This window comes from Callithrix jacchus, chromosome 5 (genome assembly GCF_049354715.1).
Source record: "Callithrix jacchus isolate 240 chromosome 5, calJac240_pri, whole genome shotgun sequence".
Classification (NCBI taxonomy): Eukaryota; Metazoa; Chordata; class Mammalia; order Primates; family Cebidae; genus Callithrix; species Callithrix jacchus.
Window position 1 is genome coordinate 159,392,856 of NC_133506.1, and position 11,709 is coordinate 159,404,564.

An 11,709-nucleotide genomic window follows, 5' to 3' on the forward strand; every position below is an offset into this window, starting at 1 on the left:
TGGGCTACAGCAGAGGTTATGTTACTTGTCTATGGCTTACTCAGTAAATTTGGTGATGGAGCTAAATTCATCAGCAAATTTGGCTGCCACTCAGTTGCTAAGTTGCTTACCTGGTGTGCTGTCCACGCTCACCCCCACCCCTACCCCAGCTGTGCTCCAGGCACCATCCACAGATGAAAAGAGACAGCCATCCTCAGCACCTTCCAGACCTGAGCAAGCTGAGAACAGCTGATGCCTCCCCAAGTTCCTGACACAACTCCAGGGCTGTGGAGGAGGCCCCATCCCACAGAGCTACTGCAAGAAGAAGATGCTGGGAGCTGAGCTGCTCCCTGGCAATCACCTCCAGGCCAGCTCATGCTAAGGGATGGGGCCATGGGGACAAAAGAGCATTGTGTGTGAGAGAGGGAGCAGGGAGGGAGTGTGGGGAGGAATGCACTGGCAATTTCTTCCTCTCCCAAAGCCTGCCTCACCCAGCTGTCTCATGGCAAAGGAAGGACCCTCCCTGGAGGGGCTGGAGGCCCACCATGGATGCCTGGAGACTGGAGCTGATTGACTGAATTATTAGATTTCCTGCAAAGGATAGAGGGCTTCATTTAGCCGGCATTGTGTCACTTGCTACAATGGCCCCTGAGTATATAGACGCTGCCTTATGCCATTCCCTTTAATTCCCTTCAAATAGGGACATTTAAAAAGAGTCCAATAACATTTTTCTGAAAGGAACCTCCACCTCCTTTTTTTTTTTAAAGAAGAACAGAATCATTTGTTTCCAAAAGGGGGCCCTCCAAAAGAAGCTGGAGGAGCAGAAACCATTTTAATAGCATCTTCTCTTTGCTGAATTGTGTCTTCATTTTACACTGTGGCTTTATTCTCTGCCCCTTTGACACCGCCAGCTGCCTTTCACGTTCCAGCTCAGAAACAGGCTGGCTTCAGGCTGTAACAGGCACCAGCTTCCAAAGCCCTTTCTCCAGATGACTCACGTTAGCTTGTGCGAGCCTGCGAGCCTGTGAGCCCCACACCACAGCTCCCAGATCTTTGTTCCTTCGCAAAGTGCATTTAAGCTCCAAGCGCTAAAACGGTGTCTACCTAAGTCTCCTGCTTTACAATGGAGTGAAATAATGAATGACACAGTGGAATGTCTGGTTCCGATCTTGTTCAAGTTCATCCTGTTATCAACTCAGCAGCTGGAGGAAGTGACATCACACGCCCAAGCTCAGCTTTGAAGCTGGAGGTGCATACCAAGACACTGTATGTGGTACTGCACTCTGGCCAGGAAGCATCACCCTTGGACCATCTGTTAAAGCATTGTTTTTAAAAAAAAGAGGTTGGGACATCAGTTTCTTAACTGGAATTTCAAATCCTATTGTTCAAATGGTGAAAAAGGCCTTTTGTGAATTCTGCTCTTAGCCTGGAAGGTTGTAAAAGGAGTAGACATGAGTTCTTACAAATGTCTTGAAAATTAAATTGTTTTATGCAAAGCATAAATATATGTGGGGCTAGGAGGGGGTCATGCTCCACGGAGCAGGCTCCCATGTAACCACTGAAGCAGATCCATTTAATGCTGGTCACCAGGGCTTCTTTGCCATATTCCAAGTCCCGGTCTGTCTGGGGCTGCTTTTCTACTCCTAAGTAAAAGTACTTTATCAACTGCTTATCTCAAGTTTTTCTTAGTGAGTGACAGCCCTGGGAACTCTCCGTGTGGATCTGTGCAGCATGCAAAATCATTTTACTTTGAAGACAAAAGACACTCGCTTCCTGTAGCTTCCTTAGCCATCTCTACCTCTCTTCCCTTCCCGCCCACTTTTCCCTCCCCTCCCCTTCCCTCCAACCCCCACGGCACTAAATAAAATGCTTAGAAAATGAAGGCCACAGCTGCCCTTTCTTCCCATTAAAACAATCAAGAATGATGGTGGGTTTAATATATTTGATTAGAGAAACTCCAATTTGGTGCACTTGAATCAGCTGCCTTTGTCTTCAGCTCCCGATGGCCCGATTTCAGTGGAATGTCCTCTGCTGTCCACTGCCAGCTCACTCAGGCTGGGAGAAAATTCAGACGCTGAAAGCATTGGCTTGGCATGCTTAGAAACATGGCATTTATGCTGTGGAAGATGCCAGACTCACTTCATCCTAATCAGAGGGAGCACCACTTCATTAAATCACGGTCACTTACTGGTGACCCTCAGAGTGGTAGCCCTGGGGGCCTGTGGTACCCTTTATCAATGTCAATTTTTCATGGATTTTATTGCTTTCCTTCGTTGATATTCACCATTGAAATTCAAGCAAATCCTGTTCAAACAGCCGAGGAGATTCTGGTACCCAACTTGCACAGAGGAAATTGAGAGAATAATAATCACATTTACATGTGGCATCTCTTTCATTCAAACAACAAATAGAAAACTAATGGAAGATAAGAGAATGTGTCATCATTTCCCCACAAGGTGTTATTGAAAGGGTTTGAAACATTGCCTGGGCAGCCCCTACCTTGCAGGGTACTTGAGAAAGAATTGATCTCATGGGGGCTGGAAGCTTGGAGAAGGCTGCTTCTTGGCACTTAAAGTTTATAGAGATTTTTAGGAAGGGCTCCTTTTAAATATTAAATAAATGTATACTCTAAATATAAGTACAAAAATGAATTCAGTGTGAGAGTTTAAATTCCTATGCTACAGAGTTTGTAGGTGTTTGTTTGAATATATTTCAATCCCTACCATGGCCAGGTCAGAGACTGGAGATACATGAACAAGGTCACAAAGACTGCTAAACTCATTTCTACACTTTGATGAAGCAAAAGCCCCACATCTCCTGGTATCCACCCCAAGTCAGCCGCCTAGCTGAGCCCCTGCCCAGTGACTTCTCCACCCAGGCTCTGTGGTAGAAAACCAAAGCCCAGGGACACAGCCAAGTTAGAAATAGCATTCAGGGCAATCATTAAAAAGTCAGGAGACAACAGATGCTGGAGAGGATGTGGAGAAATAGGAACGCTTTTACACTGTTGGTGAGAGCATAAATTAGTTCAACCATTGTGGAAGACAGTGTGGCAATTCCTCAAGGATTTAGAACTAGAAATACTATTTGACCCAGTAATCCCATTACTGGGTATATACCCAATGAATTAAAAATTGTTCTATTATAAAGACACATGTGCACATATATTTCTTTCAGCACTGTTCACAATAGAAAAGACTTGGAACCAACCCAAATGCCCATCAGTAATAGACTGGATAAAGCAAATGTGGCACATATACACCGTGGAATATTATGCAGCCATAAAAAAGGATGAGTTCATGTCATTTGCACGGACACAGATGAAGCTAGAATCATCACTCTCAGCAAACTAACACAAGAACAGAAAACCAAACACCACATGTTCTCACTCATAAGTGGGAGTTGAACAACAAGAACACATGGACACAGCGAGGGAGTATCACACACTGGGGACTGTCAGGCGGTTGGGGGAAGGGGAAGGACAGCAGGGGGTGGGGGGACAGGGGAGGGATAGCATTAGGAGAAATACCTAATATAGATGATGGGGTGATGGATGCAGCCAGCCACCATGGCACATGTATACCTATGCAACAAACCTGCATGTTCTGCACATGTACCCCAGAACTTAAAGTACAATTAAAAAAAAAAAAAAGAAATAGCAGTCAGGTTTTTGGATCCCAGTGCCCATGCCCAGTCTGTGAGTTGGCCTGTCAACGACATGGACAGGGAACAAGCCGGCCTCTGTTAGGCTCAGGAAGAGTGGCCCGGGAAGGACAACTTCCTGTCCTCCACAGCCCTGGCACTGAGCATCCCATCATCACCTCAGGGACGGGTGGGCAGGGGCTGGAGGTCACTGGGAGGTCAGTGTGGTGCCCATCAGCTTTGCAGGCACTGCGAGCCTCAGTCGTCGGAGGAGGCCTGGTTACACTCTGGCTCCACACCCAAAAGCACTCTGGTCACGGGGCAAGAAGAATGAGCACAGCCTTCCGGGAGGGGCGGTTTCCCAGGAGCAGCACCCGCACGCAGGGAAGGACTCTGGGAGGAGGAGGTGCTGAGTTAGCTCCATGCTTCTCCTTGGGAGAACCTCAAGCCTTTGTAGACACAGAGGGAGCAGAGCACAGGCAGCTAAGGCCCACACAGGGTGAATAAGATAACTTTGGTTGCAAAAATACAACAAAGAGCTCGCTGGATTTTACTTCCCCTTTCGCTGTAAAAGTCGAGATTTCAGATTCCTGTTGTATACGGATTAATATGAAAAGAATTTTGTATCCCATTATGGCATTGTGTTATAATAATGGAATGCTCTCCCCGCCCAATCTGGCTTACTGTCCCCGAGATCTTGCCAATGATTATTCAGTTCCACAGTGTGTGAGTGTCGCTGCGGGGACAGCCTCCTGAGCCTGAAAGAGAGAGGTCGTGAATGCTTCGAGCTGGAAAACCGGGCACAGCCCGTTCTCCACCCCAGGCACCCCCTCTATGCACACTCAGACACACACACTTCACCCAGAGCTTTTACTCTCTTCCAAGCTGGATGGACCTGCATGGGAAGTGTAACACATGGACAACTGCAGCTGTATGAGCAGCTTATCGTCTGTGACAAGACACACAATGGGTTCCAGAGAAGGAAAACAAAATACTCTTTAAACTGTGCTGCATTCTGTTTGGAAATGGAGAGGCCAGGCAAAGGATTTTCCCTGACGACAAACCAGAACAGGGGTGTTGTTGCTGTACTTTGATTTTGCTTGGTCACTAGATCTTGTTCCCCTGAGCATAAAGATTTGACAGAGTTTCTCCAGAATGTACCAATTCAAAACATCCTGAACAACTAAGCAGGGGCGGGCAAGGGGAAGATGTGCTTTTAACTCGTCACATGTCCGCAGGACTCTTAAGGAAAAACCGGTAACCGGTTCTTTTCCATGTCCACCAGAACACAGTAAGGAGAAATGAGCTTCAGTTGCAGCAGGTGGGATTCAAGTGAGACATGAGGAAAGTTTTCCAGCCTCAGGAATGTGGACTAGAATGTATCACTGAGTGAGGATGCTGAAACACTGCAGAAGGTCAATGATGAGGATGCTGAAACGCTGGCTGATTTACGCACAGTAAGGGGTGGAACCTTGGATGCTATGGAAACTCCTGGCTGGTTAGGTGCTGATCATGGTGTTTTGTTTCATTCTGTTTTGAGATTTCTAGTTGCTGGGTTCCCGTCATCACATATTTCCCTCAAATCAGCTCCCTTAGAATCTCCCTATTTGGAGGGAGAGCACTGTTCTCCATTTCTGCTCGGCCACTTCCAGCCTCGCCGGCTCTTTATAATCTTCAGTGAGGAAATGCCTCTCAGGCTCACTCTTCCTTCCCTGCCCTGGCACAGAACCACAGATTCCCAGCGCTGAACAATGGCTATGGAAGATGTATCTGGTTGAGTTTGTTGTTTGTATGTGTGTGTGTGTGTTTTATTCTTTTCCTTTTTCTTAGTAGAATTCCTTCAATTACATGTATGTTTTCAGCAGTCAGGCCAATCCTCCTCCTCACGGGGGTGAGGTCAGCAAACCCAGGAAACTTTCAGAGCCAGGAAAGCCTCAGACCCAAGAGGAAGCAATTATGGATGCCCATGGCCGAAGTGTTCTGTGTCCACCGGAAGTTCAAGGGGAAGGTTCCTGCCCAAGAAGGCATGGAGGGCGTGAAATCATGTGTGGCTGCACTGAGGCTAACAGCTCCCAGCCAACCATAGCCAGTTAGGAATGTCAACCTCTCAAAAGCAAAACAGGTGAAAAATGACTCCCCATTTTCTGAAGTACTCTTGGAGCACAAGCTGAATGAAAACCAGTCATCATTGCCCTGCCTAGCATGGAACAGAATGAAAAGAAGGCAGATAATATTTCCCACCGTGAACCACTCATCCATCTCTGTTCTGTTCAGGTATTTGTGTCTAAGCAACAGCACCTACCCTTCTCAGCATTCACCCACAGGCCCCCGAAACCAAGCCCAGCACAAACAACCCCACTGAACTTGAGAGCTAAAGCCACCCTGAACATCTCCAGGCTTCTTTCCTCTGCAGCTTCCCTCCTTCTTCCTCATCGCCAACTATACCACCAAAGTATCTACAACTGCTCAGAGGTAGGCAAACTACCCTGAAAGTGTTCACACCTATTTCTTCCTTCCCTTGTGGATGACATTCTACAATAATTCCATTACATTTACAGAAAAGTTATTTCAATACCTCTGTATATTAAATATATATGTATATACATGTAGCTTTTACATCACTGTCACGGTGCCACATACACTAAAGAGAGGAATTATGTAGCTCAGTACAGCTATCTAACTTAGTCATTGCTGGCACTGAGCTAGGTACTATACCAATGGATTACAATGCAAATGTACAAGCTGGTAATTTTGAAAATATGTAAACTTAACATTTACTGTTACATTTCAAGATGTGCCACACCTGCCCATCACGACAGTGCTGTAGGTCAGTTTCTCTGACACTCAGGTGTCCATCAGATCTCCTGATGAGCCATAGGCCCTCAGAGAGGTCTACACAGTACCTACAGGTCAACAGATGGCATGAGCAAGTGCATTTCCTCCAGCCGAAGACTTTGAGGACATCTAGAATGCTCTCTGATGCTCAGAAGGAGGTAAACATGAGCCCAGACACCCAGCTTGACCCCAGCCTGCACCAGCCACTTCTCCAGGGTGAGCCATATGACCTTTAGTACATATCAGCCGAACGCCCCAAACTCAGGGAAACATACATTAAAAATAGGTCACAGGTACAATACTTCTTGAACACAGGAACATTGTCTTACAGACTAAGTAATTTCACTGCCTGGTAAAATTTCTATTTCACCATAGTTAATAAATCCTAGCTGCTGAATCAATGCATGAATAAATTTTGTCAAGCCTCAAATACCAGAAAGCCACCAAGGAGTTCCGAGAAGGTGAGGAGAAACAAGGCGTGGTGTGTTAGTGTTGACAGGAAAAAGACAAGTTTGTATGGCCGTGGTGAATAGGATTTGGTCCACAGATCTCGAACAAATGCAAGAGGAGAATTACTTGTTAATTACGTATATTGTTCAGTACCTCTATTACCCAAATGTGCATAAGAAAGACTGACCCAGCCACTGCCTAGGATATGAAGACCTAAGACAGCCAAGATAGGAAGGATACACACCCACTCAGAGTGCACCTTGATGGGTAAGCAGCTCATAGAAGGTGACCTCCTCCAACACATTTCCTTCACAATTGTACCCAACGGGGATGCAGGGGATTCTTCCAGGTCTGAGGCAATGGGCTCAGCTCCGTGCCTTCCTGCAGGAAAGGAGAATGTGGGTGTGCCCATAAAAGCACGTGTGTGTCCATGGATACCTGGTCAGTCCCACAGAGCCCCTGAGGGACAGAACTGGACCAATGATCGTTATTATTATAATTAGAATTGTTACTGCTAGAAGTTGTGTTAGTCCAGTGCCTGGCACCCTGTGATGTGTCCAGTGATTGGAGTCAATGATGAGCATAACAAAATGTTAAATAATAATCGTTTCATATGACAGATGGAAAAGAAAAATATAGATGGATGCAGAAAAACTAAAGGAAGCAATTGATTTATAGACCTTTACCGATGTTAAGAAATCAGCAGTATGGCATTGGAATCTATATTTAGGGCATATTTACTATATATTAAATACATGTAGATCTTGCTTCTTGGCACCAAATGAGTACAGTTGGAACAACTGCAATATCCACAGGAATTTTAAAGTACATTGAAATGTACATAACTATTTTTAAAGATGTTTAAAAACACCCTTGACCCCATCCTGGCCAACATGGTGAAACCCCGTCTCTACTAAAATTAGCTGGGTGTCGTGTCGGGTACCTAAAATCCCAGCTACTCGGGAGGCTGAGGCAGGAGAATCGCTTGAACCCAGGAGCTGGAGTTGCAGTGAGCCAATCACTGCGCTCCAGCCTGGTGACAGAGCAAGGCTCCATCTCAAACAACAAGAACAACAACAACAAAAAGCAAAGCTTTTGACCCATTACGACAGTGCCCCAAACCCTTTCTCATTTGAAAGCCGGTAATACACCATGGAATATTATGCAGCAATCAGAAATGATGAGTTCGTGTCGTTTGTAGGGACATGGATGAATCTGGAGAACATCATCCTCAGCAAACTGACACAAGAACAGAAAATGAAACACCGCATATTCTCACTCATAGGTGGGTGATGAAAAATGAGAACACATGGACACAGAAAGGGGAGTACTAAACACTGGGGTCTATTGGGGGGAAAAGGGGAGGGCCAGTGGGAGGGGGAGGTGGGGAGGGATAGCCTGGGGAGAAATGCCAAATGTGGGTGAAGGGGAGAAGCAAAGCAAAGCACACTGCCATGTGTGTACCTACGCAACTGTCTTACATGCTCTGCTCATGTACCCCAAAACCTAAAATCCAATAAAAAATTTAAAAAAAGAAAAAGAAAGCCAGTAACAATGTCTTCGCAGATTTGTATTCCTATGTTCCCAGGGGGTGGCGGCAAGACTTGGAAAAACAGCCAGGCTACACATTTGCATCAAACAATAGAGAAACAGCCTTTATGAGAGACAGAACATGAGGAGAAGGGACAGGGTAAGGAAACAGCACAAACAGGACTGTGTCTCAGCGGAACATCTGAGGTTTACCACCATTCCATCAACTGCATCCCCAGCAAGCCGGTAACGACGAGCCTTTAATGCATTTGCTGCCTCTGACTTGCGCGGCCCAGCATGCAATCATCCAAATGACACCACAACAATACCGGAGCACACATTAACCACTTACTGTAATAGCTGGACTGCTGAGCAAGAGACATCAACGGACGCAGAGCGGCAAGCATTAAGGGTGGCTTCGACTGCGTGTGCACACTCGTGTCAAGCCGTGGTGTGGGCTCCAACGGGCTGTGTAGTGACGACTGCCGTGAGATCCCCAAAGAAGGAAATGGAGCATCAAAAGGTTGCTGATGGGACCTCCCTACTTTTAGGTAAAAAAATGTATTACCCCAAAAGTGAACCCTAATGTAAACTGTGGACCTCGGATGATAAGACGTGTCAGTATAGGTTCCATTGTAGCAAATGCACCCTTCTGGTGCAGGATATTGACAGTGGGGCAGGTGCTGTGGAGGGGAAGGGGTACATGGATTATCCCTGTACCATCTGCTCAGTTCGACTATGACCCTAAACTGCTCCGGGACATAAACGCGATATATAAAAAAAATTCCAAATGGGTCCAGAGAGGTGTACGACGTTCCCTGCAGTAGACAGCGCTACTCACACATGAAGCGGCCTCACGCAGGTAGAGATAAAAGGGCACAGCATCAAACATCTGGGTGTCTACAGCGCACTGACCCAACTCCCACTCCCAAGAAAACGACCCCAAAGATTTTCCTGCTGACATGTGTCCAGGTATCAAAACCTTATGCTTCCAGCCATCCGATATCTTGAAAGAGTAGTTGACGTTTTCGTTATCATTACTCTCAAAAGTCTTAAAGGCTCTGTGTTATTTTCCTGTGGCTGCTGTAACAAATCACTACAAACTTTGTAGTTAAACACCGGTTTACCATCTTACCGTTCTGTAGATCAGAAGTCTGGTGTGGATCGCAGCAGACTGGCGTCTAGGTGTTGGCAGGCCGTGCTCCATTCTGAAGGTCCCAAAAGAGACTGCACATCCTGTTCATTCAGGTGGTTGGCAGAATTCCTTGCACTTGTAGGACTGAGGTCTCTGTTTTCTTCCTGCCTATAAACTGAGAACTGTTCTCTGCATCTAGAGGCCACCACATTTCTTGGCCTACGGCCCTCTTCCTCCATCTGCAATATCATATCTCTCTGACACTCTTCCTGCTGGCTCTTTGACTCACAAAGACTCATGTGATTAAACTGGGCCCACCCAGATAACCCAGGATCATCTCTCCGTGTCAAAATCTGTGTCCAGTTGCAACTGTTCAGTCCCTTTTGCCACATAAGCTAACATATTCACAGATTCCAACCATTAGGGCAGGCACATCTCTGAGGGGTAAGGGGTATTCTGCCTACCACACTCTCCTGAACCCATTAATACATGGCCCTTATCCACAATGCTTCTGAAACTCATTTCACTGAAGTCTTCTTGGACACTTGAATGCCAAATCCATCCTCATCCATATGTGACCATTCTGCAGTGCGTGACATGGACATGACCTAACTCTTGAAGCACTTGGCTTCTACGTGCTGTAATACTGTCTGTTGCTCTCTTCCTACTCGTCGGACCATCTCTTATTGTATCCTGAATTCATTTCTCTGCTTTCTTCTTTCTCTACATAGGATGGTGGCCCCTGTGCATCTCAGGTCTGTGTCCAGATCTCCGGGACCTTGCTTCCCAATCACCAACTGCCTTCTGAGCTCTGCTTGGATGACACATAGGCTCCTTTCTGTCCCACACATGACCGATTCCTTTGTCTATGTGATATATCTCATCGTGGCAACACCAAACCTCACTCTTCCATGACAGATGCTTAAAATTCATTCTCTCCTCCTCCTTCCGCCTCTGCTCACATCTCCCAACCCAGACAATCATAACACTCTATCTTACCTCCTGAGTATCTCTTGAATCCACTCTCTCCTCTCTTGCCCCAGTATTAGCCCCAAGATCACTGACAACACCCTTGAGTCCTGTGCCACCACTCACAGCCATTCTTCACATTTTCAGCAGACACAGGTCTGATCGTGTCCCTGCTCTGTTTCAAAACATTAGTTGACCAGGCATGGTGGCTCACACCTGTAATCCCAGCACTTTGGGAGGCCAAGGCAGGTGGACTACTTGAGTTTAAGAGTTCAAGACCAGCCTGGGCAACATGGAGAAACCCTGCCTCTACTAAAAAATACAAAAAACTTAGCTGGGGTGGTGTTGCATGCCTGTAGTCCCAGCTACTCAGGAGGCTGAGGTGAGAGGATCACTTGATCCTGGGTGGTGGAGGTTGCAGTGAGCTGAGAGCAAAACACTGCCCTCCAGCCTGGGCAACAGAGTGAGACACTGCCTCAAAAACAAAACAAAACAAAAAAACTTGGTTGCTGCCCATTGCCCAACAGCATCAAATCTAGCTCATGGCAATACCCTATGTGCACACATACAGCACTAGCCTCTAAGGGGCTGCTGGGTTTATCACCTGCCCTTCCTTCACTTGCTATTCATAGTTCCAGCTCAGTCTACAGACCAGCAGCGTCACCTGGGAGCATGTTAGAAATACACACTCTCAGGCCCCAGCCCAGATCCACTTACTCAGACTTTGCATTTTAACAAGATTCCTATTTAAATTTTATGCACATCATTGAAGTTTGAGACACGTTGCTCCAGAGCTGTGCTCTCCACAGTGAGGCATGTGAGGTAAGCTCTTGAGTATGGGAGCATCTTATTAGAAATTCTCTTTATTTTTATGTGTATTCTCCTCCATTGTAACTTGGATTTTTGCACCTCTTTTATGAATCGCTGCCAGTTTTAACAAATCATCCTGACCCTTGTTTCTGTGCTTTTGCCCACAGCATCCTTTTGCAGGGAATAACTTTCCTGCTCTCCTCTAACCAAAACTAGCTTCTGAACCCTCCAGCATCCCCTGCTCTAGGAGGCTTCCCCATCCCTTCAAATGCGTCCTCACTCTCACCTCCACACGCGTGTACACATTCTTATTGCATCGCTTCTGTTTGCTTATTCATCTGCTCCACTGGGTCGTGGCC